This window comes from Dryobates pubescens, chromosome 34, assembly GCF_014839835.1.
Source record: "Dryobates pubescens isolate bDryPub1 chromosome 34, bDryPub1.pri, whole genome shotgun sequence".
Lineage (NCBI taxonomy): Eukaryota > Metazoa > Chordata > Aves > Piciformes > Picidae > Dryobates > Dryobates pubescens.
This window is the reverse complement of record NC_071645.1, coordinates 4097597-4110505: the sequence shown is the minus strand read 5'-3', so window position 1 is coordinate 4110505 and position 12909 is coordinate 4097597.

Below are 12909 nucleotides of genomic sequence, written 5' to 3'. Positions count from 1 at the left end.
GGCTCCAGCAACAAAAAAGTTTCTGCTTCTGTTCAGATGGAGCCTCCTGCATCCCACTTTGTGTCCACTGCTCCTTGTCTTGTTACCAGGCACCACTGAGAAGAGTCTGACCCCATCCTCTTGCCCCCTGAGGGCCCTTTAGCTCTCGCTGAGCATTGATCAGATCCCCTCTGGGGCTGCTCTTCTCCAGGCTCAACAGCCCCAGGGCTCTCAGCCTTTCCTCCTCACGGAGAGGCTGCAGTTCCCTTGTCCATTCTGACAGAGCTAGATAATGGTTGGACTCGGTGATCTTAAAGGTCTTTTCCAAACCAAAACAAATTGTATGGTTCTATGACTCAATCTGAGCACCAGTGACAGAATCTGCAGCTTGCTCTGGAAGCATTGGAGGCTTTAGATGTATTCAGAGGAGGAGCAACAGTGCCTCCAGGGACCATTTTAATTTATTGTGCAATTTGATCCCTGGAACCAGAGATAATCTCTTCTGGTTTGTCAACCATTTCCCCACCATCCCAACTAGAAGAAAACAGAGTTCTAAGAGCTGGTGCTGGGGACAGCTTCTAAGATTGTCTCATCCACCTCCACTCTTCCCTGGTGCACTGAACAGCAGCTGAGCTTTCAAGTAGAGCTCTGGGAATGGAGCTGTGAGGACAGTCACCCACTCTGTCTCGACTCCCTTTGGTGTTTTGGGGCTTATTCAAACCCAAGAGTGAAAATGAAACCTGGCAAGCAGGAGCTGAGGCAGAGGAGGGGAAGGAAATGTTTCTGCAACAAACCCAAACTCCCCTGCCTCGGTGAAGCTTGTGTGGAGCAGTCTGCTTGCCATGCCCTTTGATGTGGTAATGAGGAGCTGATGCTAACCTGCAGGAGACAGCTCTCCTCACAGCTACGTGGGGCTATTGCCAAGCACTGATTTGCACCAGCTAACACCCCCCTCCTCCCTGCTCCCTCTTGTCTTTCAGCTTCGGGATTGCCCCCAAGGCCAGTTCTTAGAGAGCTGCTGCTATAATTAACACTAATGAAGTTCTTGCTTTTCAAGGCTCAAGGGCACCCAGAGACTGAACTTCCCACTGAGGACCATGGTAGCTGCAGGGCTAGAAGACACTGGTGAGAGGCACTGCTGGAGTGGCACTGTGGGACATGGTTTAATGGCCATGGTGGTGTTAGGTCGATGGTTGGACTGGATGACCTCAAAGGTCTTTTCCAACTGAAACAATTCTATGATCCCGTGACTTGCAGATGCATTGACACCTCTTAGGTGAACAGAATCATAGAATCAATCAGGCTGGAAAAGACCTCTGAGATCATCAAATGCAGCCTTTTACCGAATACCTAACACCTCCTGACAACTAAACCATGGCTCTGAGTGCCACATCCAAGCCTTTTTTGAACACCTCCAGGGGCGGTGACTCCACCACCTCCCTGGGCAGCACATCCCAATGGCAAATTACTCTTTCTGGGAAGAACTTTCTCCTCACCTCCAACCTAAACTTCCCCTTGCACAGCTTGAGACTGTGTCCTCTTGTTCTGGTGCTGGTTGCCTTGGAGAAGAGACCAACCCCCTCCTGGCTACAACCTCCTTTCAGGAAGCTCTAGAGAGCAATAATAAATCACTCTCCAGCTTCCAAAGTGCCTGGAAGCTCAAAACCACAGAATCACAGAATCAACCAGGTTGGAGGAGACCTCCAAAATCATCAAGTCCAACCCTAACTAATCAACAAAGTGCAGCAGTTGCAGCACTGCCGATAACAGCAAATTCATGGCAACAATGCCCTTGCCAGGCTGTCGGAACCCAGAGAGGTTTCTGATGAAAGCAACTCACAGCCTAGGTTGGAAAGGACCCCCAGAGGTCATCTAGTCCAACCCTCCTGCAGTTATCAGGGACATCTGCAACTGGGCCACGGTTTAGTTAGTCAGGAGGTGTTCGGTATTAGGTAATAGGTTAGACTTGATGATCTGTGAGGTCTTTTCCAGCCTGGTTGATTCTATGACTGATTCTATGACCCTATGACTCTATGATTCTATGCCTCTGACTGACTATGACTCTATGCCTCTATGATTCTATGACTCTATGACACTATGATTCTATGCCTCTGACTGACTATGATTCTATGACTCTATGCCTCTATGATTCTGTGACTCTATGACTCTATGATTCTATGCCTCTGACTGACTATGCCTCTATGACTCTATGATTCTATGACTCTATGACACTATGATTCTATGCCTCTGACTATGACTCTATGCCTCTATGATTCTGTGACTCTATGATTCTATGACTCTATGATTCTATGCCTCTGACTGACTCTATGACTCATTCTATAACTCTCTGACTATGATTCCATGACTCTCTGACTCTCTGATTCTATGCTCAGGGAGGTGGTGAATTCCCCATCCTTGAAGGGCTTTCAAAGCTGTGGAGATGTGATGCTGAGGGATGTGGTTTAGTGCTGGGTTAATGGTTGGACTCGATAACACTAAAGATACATAGAAACAAACCCAATTGCTCCATTCCTCCCCAAAGGGTCCATGGCCTGTAAATAATCTTCATGGGCTGCTTTAATTCAAGAACTGTGGCTGTTTATTAGAAAACAGCCTGGTAACAGTTAGATAACTCCTGAGCTCTTGGATTTCCACACAGTTTACTAACATTGAGGAAGACCTTCAGTCATTTGGGAGCTTGAGAGACCTATTTCTCAGGTTGTTTTGGGGTTGTGTTCTTTTTTCCCTTCTCCTCCAGACAATTCAATATTTATAAGGAATTCAATATTTATAAGGAATTCCCTGCCTCAACAGCATCAGCTGACAGCTATGAAAAGCCAGGGTGCTGTGAAATGCATGAATGTTTTAACTCTGCCTAAGACTGCCAGATGAAGAGATTTCCAGGGTGCTGGTCTTTTTGGGGTTGGGTTTTGGTTTATTGGTTGTTTGGTGGTTTTGGTACCTCATTGGTTGATATTTAGTTCAAGCAAATAACTGACAAAAGGAAATCTCAGTGGGAAAGGGGTAGGGTCTGTGGGATAGCAAACCAGCTAGGATAAGAGAGTTTTTTTCTGTGCTTACATGAAAAAGTAGCAGCAGGATCAGGGAAAGAATCAGTCTGCTGGTTCTGAGGTCTTCACTACACAAAGGACTTTGAGTTTGAGTTGCTGGAACATGGCCAGAGAAAGAATCATAGAACAGAATCATAGAATCAATAAGGCTGGAAAAGACCTCAGAGATCATCAAGTCCAACCTGTCACCCAACACCTCATGACTACTAAACCATGGCACCAAGTGCCACATCCAATCTACTCTCCACCTCCAGGGATGGGGACTCCACCACCTCCCTGGGCAGCACATTTCAATGGCTAACAGCTCTCTCTGTGAACAACTTTCTCCTCACCTCAAGTCTAAGCTTCCCCTGGCACAGCTTGAGACTGTGTCCTCTTGTTCTGACAACAAAGACAATGAAGGTGGGGGTCTGGAGAACAGGGCTGGTAAGGAGCAGCTGAGGGAACTGGGAGTGTTTAGCTTGGAGAAGAGGAGGCTGAGGGGAGACCTCAGTGCTGTTTAGACCTCCCTGAAAAGAGATTGGAGCCTAGTGGGAGCTGGGCTTTGCTCCCTAGTAACTAGCTACAGGACAAGAGGAAATGGCTTCAAGTAGCAGCAGGGAAGATTTAGGTTGGATATTAGAACAATTTCTTTCCTGCCAAAGTGGTCAGGGATTGGAACAGGCTGCCCAGGGAGGTGGTGGAGTAATCATCTCTGGAAGTGTTCCAAACACACATGGCCATGGCACTTTGGGACAGGGTTTAGTGGCCATGGTGGGGTTGGGTTGATGGTGTTGGACTTGATGATCTCAGAGGTATTTTCCAAGCTTCATGATTCTGCTTTCTCCTCCAGCCCCTTCCTCAGAGCATCATGCTAGTATAAGCTCAGATATCGCTGCAGGCTTCTGTGGGCCATCAATAAAACCTTTCCACATCCTCTAAATAAAAGATTGTGCTGAATCTGGGCTCTGGCACAAAAATGTGAGAGACTCCTGGTTAGTGATGCAAGGGAGAGCAAAGATAAATCTCCATACAGTGGCAATAAAGTGCCTTTTGATGAGCACTCCTGTAGCTGCCTGCCAGTGCTGGCCACCATCCAGGTGTGTTTACAGTGTCCCTGACTCCTGCTGCATCCTTACCTTTTGTTCTTGGTGTCTTTGTATCTATGGAGCCAGCTGACCTTGAAACTCTGCTTGGAAGGTAGAGGGAGGTTAGAAAGGGAGGAGGAGGGGTGGGGAGGAAGGAGGGGGAGGGGGTGGGGAAGAAAAAAGGCAAACCAGAAGAATAAAAAAGAAACCCCTCAGCAGTCAGAAAGCTTCCCACCCCCTATCCATCTCCCAGTTATTATCTGAGCATTTCTCCTCTGTTTGGTGTGCAGGGAGGGCATTCAATAAGGCTGGAAATGTTCTTGCTGTCCCCAGAGAGGCTTGTTCAGAGTGCAACCAAAGGAAATTAAAGGCCTATCAAGCAATCCCCTGACACAGGTTCATAAATATGAAACTGCAGGCAGAGCCTGGCTGAAGCACTGAGGACAAAATGTGCTAAAAGTCTTTTGAGTCCTTCCATTCCTGCCACCCCCGCACTCCCTGCCCTGGGAGGGGATGGGGTTTGGGCTCCCTTCTGCTCCTCAGCCCTGAGCGCTCGCAGCGGAGGAAGCGTTGGCTGCGGGACCGCCGCGGCGCAAGCATCGCTCCTGTGGCAGCAAAGCTTTGCAGCCCTCTGGAGGTGGGACAGGGCTCTGAGCAGCCTGATCTAGTGGGGGGATGCAGAGTGCAGGCTGGCGGTGCCATGCTGTAGCCAAAAGAGTTGCCATTGCTGGAGCGTCTCCAGAGAAGGGCAACGAAGCTGGGGAAGGGTCTGGTGAGGAGCAGCTGAGGGAACTGGGGTGGTTCAGCCTGGAGAAGAGGAGGCTGAGGGGAGACCTCAGTGCCCCCTACAGCTCCCTGAAAGAGATTGGAGCTTAGTGGGAGTTGGGTTTTGCTCCCTAGTAACTAGCTACAGGACAAGAGGAGGTGGCCTCAGGTTGCAGTGAGGAAGATCTAGGTTGGATATTAGGAAGAATTTCTTTCCTGCCAGAGTGGTCAGGGATTGGAACAGGCTGCCCAGGGAGGTGGTGGAGTCATCATCTCTGGAAGTGTTCCAAACACACATGGCCATGGCCCTTTGGGACAGGGTTTAGTGGCAGGTGGGGTTCAGTCTCCTCTCTCAAATGATAGGATAAGGGGAAATTACCTCAAGTTGCACCAGGGGAGGTTTAGGCTGGACACTACAAGGAGCTTCTTCCTCAAAAGGGTTTTTCAGGCATGGAACAGCATAGTATCAATCAAATTACACTGCCATGCTCACCACACTGTCCTCTTACATGCTGTGATTTGTGCAGCTCACTGAAGTTGCAGCAGAACTGTTGGCTTTTACCCTAAAACCATTCAGTGAAGCTTTCCTTTCAGGTTGGATTTGCCTGAGGTTTGATTCCTTTGCCGCTTGCTGCTCTGCTGCATCATTCCAGCGCTAGAGCTATGCTCAAATGGATCAAATTTGCTTTGCTTTGCTGTTCCCTGTGAAATTCATCCATGGTTTGATCCATCTGAGCATGGGATGAAGCAGATCAGGGTAATCTCAGATCATTACCATATCTTCTCAGCATGGGTTCCAGCCAGAGCAATAATTCAGCCGAGGCCACGAGTCGCTCTGCTCTCTGGTGTAAGAGACATCAGGAATTATTGACTCCATTCCCCAGAACGTGCCAGGGGAAATGAAGCATAACAGCAGAACTGTCAGTGTGTCAGAAAAGCATAACAGTGCCTTTTCCCAGGAAATCTGATGCCATATGGACACGGGCTTTGCTCTGGTGAGGCTTCCTTCAGCCTCCCCGGGCTTCGCTCCGTCACAGCATCTTCGGAGCATGGTGGCTGGGCTGTGACATCTCGCCATGGAAACTGCTTTGGGTTGTGGTGTTTCCACACTGAAGGACACCTATGGAGTCTGCAGGCTTGACACTGCCTCTGAATTGATCCATTTCTGCTGACAGCTTCCATACACCTTGTCAGACAAGCGAGTTATTGGAACCATCCTGCCAGAGAGGCTGCGGCCGTTGCCTTGGGTGATTTATCCCAGGTTTATTCAGCACTCGGAGCCAATGCCAAGAAAATTCCCTCATGAACCTAGAGCAGCTGTTGTTCTCATCTGAACTCCTGTTGCTGCATGAGTACTGTGCTCAGTTTTGGACACAGCAGCATCGTGGAGACGTTGAGGTGCTGCAGCAGGTCCAGAGAACAGCAACGAGGCAGGGGAAGAGTCTGGAGAGCGGGACTGGTGAGGAGCAGCTGAGGGAACTGGGGGTGTTCAACCTGGTGAAAGGAAGGCTGAGGAGAGACCTTCTGGCTCTCTACAGTTCCCTGACAGGGGATTGGAGCCAGGTGGAAGCTGGTCTCTTCTTCCAAGTAACAAACAATGGGACAAGAAGAAACTGGATTGAAGTTGCACCAGGGGGAGTTTAGGCTGGATATTAGAAGAAGCTTCTTTACTGAGAATAGGATAGGATAGGATAGGATAGGATAGGATAGGATAGGATAGGATAGGATAGGATAGGATAGGATAGACCAGGGTGGAAGAGACCTTCAAGATCATTGTACCCAACCTATCATCCAACACCACCTAAGAAGGTTCTCAAGCCCTGGAACAGGCTGCCCAGGGAGGTGCTGGAGTCCCCAGCCCTGAAGACCTTCATAAACCATGTAGACATGGCACTTTGGTGCATGGCTTAATGGCCATAGTGGTGTTGGGGTGACATTTGGACTTGATCTCTCTTAGATGCCTTCTCCAACCTTAATGATTCCATGAGTCTATGATTGAGACAGAACTAAAGCCAACAGTCCTGTAGTGCTACTACCACCTCTGTTTCTCCTCAGAGCCACCTCATCCCTGAAAAAGAGTCAGCCAAACAGCCACAAAAGGTTCAGCTCTCTGGTTTTGCCTCTTTGCTGTGCAAAATGCTTTTAGCACAGAGGAAATGTTTGGCTGATTTTTGTTCATTGATGCCACTGATCCCAAGGAAGGCCCTTTTGAAACAGGAAGATGGAGCTTTGTGGTCCTCAGGCAGGTAGAGCCAAAAAATAGTAACAGAAAGTGCAACCTAAAGTGCGAAGAGTCACCTCCACTCCCTTTATTTCACTTTTTAAAGGGTTATTCCCCTCCCACCCAGAAGCAGCATGAGCTCAGCAGTCCCTGCAGAGGCCAGCAGAGGGGACTGGGCAGCCACAGTGGTTTTTTGCTCTCATTCTCAGGGGAGGGGAGAAGGCACACATCTCTCTGAAACAGTAGGTTACCATCCAGCCTGCCTGGAAGGCCAGTTCAGAATGAAGCAGAAGTTGCACTGAAATAAAGTGTGCCCAGGATGGAGGTGTCTGGCTGGGCACAAACCAAGCTCCTTCCCAGCAGCACCTCCTGGTTCTGTGGAACCAGACATGGCAGAAACACATTGCAGAGAGCAACCCTCAGGACAAAGAGACTGCACTGTATGGACATGCTGTGAGAGGAAGGGAACAGCCTTCCCTAGAAGACAGGGGGCTGTCTTCAGCTACCCAACCTAGGCATGGAATCTCTTCTGGCATTATCAACCCAGGAGAGATAAGGAGCCAGCCTTATTTGGAGCTGGCCACATTCCTGCTTCCTTCTCCACCACCAAGACAGAGGTTCTCAAGCCAGTTGCCTCTTGAAGGAAACTGTGTAGCCCACAGCAACTCCTCCAAACCTTAGCTAGGAACAGTCCAGCCAGAGATAGAAAGGAATAGACTAGAAATGAATGGAATAGAAAGGACTAGACTAGAATTCACCAGGTTGGAAGAGACTTTTGAGGTCATCCAGTCCAACCTATCACCCAACACCATCTAATCAACTAAACCATGGCACCAATGCCTCATCCAGGCTCTTCCTAAACACCTCCAGGGGTGGTGACTACACCACCTCCCTGGGCAGCACATCTCCATGGCCAATCTCTCTTTCTATGAAGAGCTTCTTCCTCACCTCCAGCCTAAACCTCCCCTGGCACAGCTTGAGACTGTGTCCTCTTGTTCTTGTGTTGGTTGCCTGGGAGAAGAGACCAACCCCCACCTGGCTACAACCTCCCTTCAGGTTGACAGCAAGAAGGTCTCCTCTGAGCCTCCTCTTCTCCAGGCTAAGCAACCCCAGCTCCCTCAGCCTCTCCTCATAGGCTGTGCTCCAAACCCCTCCCCAGCTTTGCTGCCTGTGAGCTTAGAGCTGTGTCTGTGTTTTCCCCAGCCTGCCTGTTAAGCCTCACACAGATGAAAACACCACCAAGCATTGCCATTGCTCATGGACAGCCAGCAGGTTGTAGCTGATACTTCAGGCTTCTTTCTACTGCCATGGGTGGTAGCAGCTCTCTGCTGTCCCACCTGTTCTGACTGCCCTGCTGAGTGACTCATTTTGATGGAGTCACTCATCTGTGAAGCAGGCATTCTTTGCAGGGCTGTTTCTGAAGTCCTGACCTTCAAAAGCAAGGTCCATGATCATCCAGCACCTGTACTGAGTATGTAGCTGAAGCACCTGCAGGGACATGGAATAGTTTTGGTTGGAAGGGAACTTTATGATAATTGAGTCCAACCATGAACTCAACACTGCCAGGTCTCCACCATGTCCCTCAGCACCACACCTCCATGGCTTTGAAACCCCTTTTGGGATGGGGCTCCACCACTGCCCTGGGCAGCCTGCTCCAGTGGTTGAGAACCCTTTCAGAGAAGAAATTTCTTCTGATGCTGAACCTAAACCTCCCCTGGTGCAACTTGAGACCATATTCTCTGGTCCTGTTACTAGCTACATGCAAGAAGAGACCAACCCCACCTGGCTCCAGCCTCCTTTCAGGGAGCTGTAGAGAGCAATGAGGTCTCCCCTCAGCCTCCTTTTCTCTAGACTGAACAATTCCAGTTCCCTCAGCTGCCCCTCACCAGGTGCCTTTCCCAGCTCTCCTTACCCTTAGATTTCCCAATGCCTCCTCCATGGGACTGTGAACTGAGGAACACCCAACAATAACCCTTTTCCCAGGGAAAGAGCAGAACAAGGAGCATACAAGAGAAGGTGCTGCTTTCTTCACCAGCCTGTCCTCTGCCTGTGCTGCCTCTGGGACCACATTCCTACTCCTCAGAAGTAAGTGAATAAACAACCACTCCACACAACTTGCTCACTCCCTCACTCAGCCCAACTTCTGGGCTCCATCCAGGCCATTAGCTGGGAAGGGAGCTCAGCAGAGCTCTGATTCTTTCCAGCAATATGCTCTCAGTTGTCTTCATGGCTCCCATGAGAGAGATCAATGCCTGACTTGAGTGGGTCAGGATATCAACCCAGCCTTCCTACCTTGCTTTGCCTTTCTCTGCTTGCATTGGTTATCATCTCTGAAGAGCAGGATGCTGCCTGCCTCCTGTATCTTTCTCTCCCTCTCCTGCATTCCAAAATAAAATGAATTTCATTTATTAATGCTGATGGAGCCCATGGAGACCTGCAGATAAAAAGACTCAATGTGAAGCAGAATATAATGTTCTACCTTGCAGAAAGCTTTATGCTTTACTATTTCTTTTTAAGCACCTACTGACATTGCTAGGCAACTGGGACATTGTCCAAAGTAAAGCCACCAATAGCAATCAAAGAGACAAATGCTGACTCCAACAGTCTATCAAATGCAGCTGAGGACTCTCAGGTTAAGAGACAAGAGATGGAATGAACTCAGGCTCAAATGGTCACCAGCTGACCCCAAAAGTAACCTTAGAGATACAACAAAGCTGTGGAGCGGTCTGGAGCACAGCCCTGTGAGGAGAGGCTGAGGGAGCTGGGGTTGCTCAGCCTGGAGAAGGGGAGGCTCAGGGGAGACCTTCTTGCTCTCTATAACTCCCTGAAGGGAGGTTGTAGCCAGGTGGGGGTTGGTCTCTTCTCCCAGGCAAGCAGCACCAGAACAAGAGGACACAGTCTCAAGCTGTGCCAGGGGAGGTTTAGGCTGGAGGTGAGGAAGAAATTCTTCACAGAAAGAGAGATTGGCCACTGGAATGTGCTGCCCAGGGAGGTGGTGGAGTCACCATCACAGGAGGTGTTTAGGAAGAGCCTGGATGGGGTGCTTGGTGCCATGGTTGAGTTGATTAGATGGTGTTGGGTGATAGGTTAGACTCGATGATCTCATAGGTCTTTTCCAACCTGGTTAGTTCTGTTCTACTCTACTCTATTCTACTTCATCCCATCCCATCCCATCCCATCCTATCCTATCCCAAGGGCAACATGACCACCATCCAGGAGCTGCTGCCTCAGAGCCATGGTAATATCTGGGAGCTTTTGAGGAACAGCAAGATCAGCTTGTTGGGTTGTCAAGAGACCTTCAAGAACAGCAGCACAGAGGATGGCCACTGCTGTGCAAAGGTGATTGCAGAGTTGTATCTACACAGAACTCTTCATCTGCTCACAGCAAACCTGGAGCTGGTAGCTTCAGGGGCCCTCAGATGTTGATGGAGGGACAACACTTGCAACACACCAGCATTTAAAACCATCTCATGCCCTTGAGGACAACTTCAGCTGCCACAGACACCTTTCTGGAGGTTACAGAAGCGTGAGAGAGGAGCATGCAGAGGATGAAATGAAGTGTGATCCCATTTTAGGGCTTCATGCAATTTGATGGATTGCAGCTCAACCCCCACCCTGTTAGAGGAGCTCAGTGTGCACCTGAGACATCTGTGCTGCTTCTGCTACCAAATCAATAAACCTTGTCACTGAGCTGCAGCTAGTTATCACCTTCAATACCATCACATGCACCAGAAGGATGAGAGATCTAATGTCCAATCACAGAATCACAGCCTGGTTTGGGTGGGAAAGGACCTATCAAGGTCATCTAGTCCAAACACACCCCCCCATAGGGACATCTGCAACTAGAGGAGCCTGCTCAGAGCCCCAACCAACCTGACCTGGAATGGTTCCAGGGATGGGGCAGCTACCACCTCTCTGGGCAACCTGGGTCAGAGTCTTACCACCTTCACACTGAAGGATTTCTTCCTTCTCTCCAGTCTAAATCTCCTTCTTAGTTTAAAGCCCTCAGCCTTTGTCCTGTCCCAACAGGCTCTGCTAAAATCTCTGTCCCCAGCTTTCTTACCAGCCCTTTCTTCTGCTGCCCGCCATGCAGAAGCCTGATGTGAAACCTAAGTGAAGCTCTAGAAACAAAGCTTCAGCAGGTGTCAGCTGCTGACACCAGTTGCTCAGTGCTTTCAAACACTTCCCTGCACACCTTGTTTTCAACAGCTATTTTCCCAGCTTCAAGCAGGGAAAAGGATTTCAGATGCCAGTGTCGCAGCCTGGAGCAGTGACTCATGCGTTCATGGCAGGTCGCTTGGCTCAGTGCTGCAGAGAAGGGGCAAGGTGACAAGGGCACAGCTGCCAGGGTGGTACTTTGGATGCCTTTTAACAGGAGGTTTGAGTGGCTGGAGGACAGGAAGTGACTCAGGACATAACATTCCTCACTGGACTCTGTGTGGGTGGTTACACAAAATGCAGCCAGCCAAGGTCTGCTTGGAGGTGCTGGTGGATCCCTGATCCAGCTGCTCTGCTCCTGGTCCTACACCATGCTGGCAGCTAAGCACCAAGTGGAAAGATGTTGACTTGCTGGAAGGTGTCCAGAGAAGGGCAACAAAGTTGGGGAGGGGTCTGGAGCACAGCCCTGTGAGGAGAGGCTGAGGGAGCTGGGGTTGCTTAGCCTGGAGAAGAGGAGGCTCAGGGGAGACCTTCTTGCTCTCTGCAACTCCCTGAAGGGAGGTTGTAGCCAGCTGGGGATTGGTCTCTTCTCCCAGGCAAGCAGCAGCAGAACAAGAGGACACAGTCTCAAGCTGTGCCAGGGGAGGTTTAGGCTGGATGTTAGGAAGAAATTTTTCATAGAGAGAGAGATTGACCATTGGAATGTGCTGCCCAGGGAGGTGGTGGAGTCACCATCACTGGAGGTGTTCAGGAGGAGACTGGATGGGGTGCTTGGTGCCATGATTGAGTTGATTAGATGGTGTTGGGTGATAGGTTGGACTTGATGATCTCAAAGGTCTTTTCCAACCTGGTTTATTCTATTCTATTCCATTCCATTCCATTCCATTCCAACCAGGAGTACTGTGGCCAGCTCTGGGCTCCCTAGTTCAAGAGGGACAGAGAACTACTGGAGAGAGTCCAGTGGAGGAGCATGAGGATGCTGAGGGGTTTGGAGAATCTCTGTGAGGATGAAAAGCTGAGAACCCTGGGGCTGTTGAGCCTGGAGAAGAGCAGTCTGAGATGGGATCTGATCAATGCTCAGCCAGAGCTGAGTGGTGGGCAAGGGCATGGGGCCAGACTCTTCTCAGTGGTGCCCAGTGGCAAGACAAGGGGCAATGGGCACACACTAGAAGCCAGGAGGTTGTGCTCAAACTGAAGGAGAAAATGATTTGTTGTGAGGGTGCTGGAGCCCTGGAACAGGCTGCCTGGAGAGGGTGTGGAGTTTCCTTCTCTGGAGACTTTCAAAACCTGTCTGGATGCATTTCTGTGCAATCTCACCTAGAGCACCATGCTTCAGCAGGGGTTGGAGTAGATGATTTCCAGGGGCCCCTTCCAACCCCCACCATGCTGGGAGTCTGTGATCCTGTGAAGTGCCTTTGTTGCAGTCCACCCCTGCCCTACATTTCCAGGGGAAGTAAGGATTTCCCTGGCACTAACCACCTCTGCCAAGCAGCTGAATTACAAGTAAGGAGCTTTACTCCTTCCAGTGGGAAGCTGGCACCGTTTCCTCCATGAGCAGAGTTGCATAAATCCCTTTCCCCACGTGGCTTTGCCAGCAGAGGTGTTCTACCTCGGGGGCTTGCCAGGAGCTGCAGGAGATTCCAGGCCA